We start from the raw sequence: 2,122 nt of genomic DNA on the forward strand, positions 1-2,122 counted from the left end.
ATTGCAACACTGAGATTGTAGAATGTTACGTTTGCGAGATATCTACAAAACTTCAAAGGGTCATGGGATACTGCAGGGTATCGCTGAAATGTATTTCTCAATAACAGTGTATTTTAACATCGGTTACTTCACCAATTTCCTCACTTAGTGACGTAATCATATAATGGCATGCCATATAATCCCAGTTCATGGGCGTGGAATCAGAGAAATTGATTTGCAGTGCACCCAAAACTAATTGGAAATGGTAATGGCGTTCAGCGCGAGCATGTGGCTGCGAAAATGCAATTGGTGAGCGTAATGCCATTCTCTGATGATACAGAGGCGCGTGAAATATCGAGGCTAAAAGCTCCCGCCTTAACGACAGCGGCTTCAATTCCCACGCATCAAGAAGCAGTGGGACTTCAGGCTGGGAGCTCCAATTTCACCTGAAAGAACTTGGATTCACATGGAACACGGAACTTTGGGACATCAGCTGGTAGAATAGATAGTCAACTATTTTATTCTTAAGTTAGTAATTTTCAGCAGGATACTTGTTTGTGGATTGAAAGAATATCTGCAACTGGGACAGTCTAAATTACAAAGAAGAATTCTGCAAAGAGTCAATTCTTGGAGAAGCATCTGTGCAGAGAGATGCAGAGGAATGTTTACGTCATCTGCCGTTCTAATATGTTTGACTTTGCACTGGATTAATTTCCATGAAGGGATTTTTTTGCTCGGTTCACAGTATTCACTTTCCTGCATATTCGCAAAAGTCGCTACTGTACTCGAAACCTCTGAAAATTAACTGGTATATACAATGTGGTGATTAGGCTCACGTTCCCGTCAGTGATGCTGAACAAGTGGATTCGAAATTCATCACATCATATTCCATTAAATGACTAAGCAGACGGAGTGTGAATGGAAGCTTCATGAGGACATATGTGTTTTTTTTTTGGAAAATTCGTTGCTTTGAAAGGTGATGAAGATTAGACTGAAGCAGTGACAGTGATTATCTTTGTTGCTTGTTCAACTGGTGAACATGACTGCTATTAACCGTGTCCGTATTAACATCACGGCTCTTCAGGCTGTGCATCGGGTCAGTAGTGCAATGGATAACGCGCCTGACTACGAATCAGGAGACTGTAGGTTCGAATCCTACCTGGCTCGCAGGCAGGGTAGGTTTTAATCCCGCTTAAAACCTGATTTTTCAAAACCCGAAATAAGGTGTGAGCTCCTCATCTGCAGGAACGAGATTGCCTTCATTAAATGTACCTGAGAACATGAGAGTCAATGTCCCAGCGTCATCACAGGAGGGAAGCCGAATAGTCGCGCAGGTGACTTATGGGCACCTTTCCATTTCATAAAGCCACCGATCGAATAACTGTTGCTCGCGGTGATGCTCTGCTTTGAGCATTTTTCGAAACTCTTTGGCCAGGGGAATCAGAGAAGAATGAAGGGTTGACTGTCCAACTGATCTTTATAGAGTGTGAGTTCTAGAGTCTCCTACCTGCTGACTGATAAAGTTTTCCTACCAGTCTATTCAAAGCTTTCTGCATCTTATCTGAAATCTACCAACCCTGGTGATCGATCAAGAGCAAATGTTTCCTTCAATCTGTAATTCCTTGCTCCTCATTATTTCGTACACGTCAATCATGTCTCCTCACAATCAGCTCTGCTCTGAGAAAAACAATATTTTGAAAGTCTTGTGTTCACTGAAATTTCTTGTCTGTTTTTAACAGTTCGGTGAATGGAATAGTCCCACTGCTAACATTCAGCACAAACGTTCAGCAAAAACCACACAATGCGGGGAACCTTAGTACTGCTCTTTTCGTCAACAATGTGTAAAAGCCCCCTGTAACTTTCGACTTCGCATCCCGTGGGGCTATTTGTCCGTGTTCAACGACGTTTCCCAGGAAGGTCACTTTGGCTTTGGCAGATTCACTTTCAGCCTGGTTTACAAACCAGTTTGACTTCCGAATTCGATCAAAAAAGCCCGATAAATGCTGTAAATATTCAATCCACGAGAGTCTGAAAGTCACCAGGCACAATATATACCAATCAGTTGCGTATTCGGCAATTATCCTGTCAGTTAAACTCTGAAATGTGGCTGAAGTGTTTTTCGTACAAACGGCATTACTTTAAA

General features: G+C 42.2%; 1 non-coding gene across 1 annotated transcript; it reads left to right on the plus strand.

Annotated features, from left to right (window-relative positions):
* The first annotated feature begins 1,073 nt into the window (after nt 1–1,073).
* trnar-acg (transfer RNA arginine (anticodon ACG)) lies at nt 1,074–1,146 on the plus strand. The gene has a single exon. It is a non-coding gene; the product is annotated as a tRNA-Arg (tRNA).
* Nucleotides 1,147–2,122: the final 976 nt, after the last annotated feature.

Source organism: Chiloscyllium plagiosum, unplaced genomic scaffold (assembly GCF_037043375.1).
Source record: "Chiloscyllium plagiosum isolate Xiang-an unplaced genomic scaffold, Cpla_swu_hap1 HiC_scaffold_42, whole genome shotgun sequence".
Classification (NCBI taxonomy): domain Eukaryota; kingdom Metazoa; phylum Chordata; class Chondrichthyes; order Orectolobiformes; family Hemiscylliidae; genus Chiloscyllium; species Chiloscyllium plagiosum.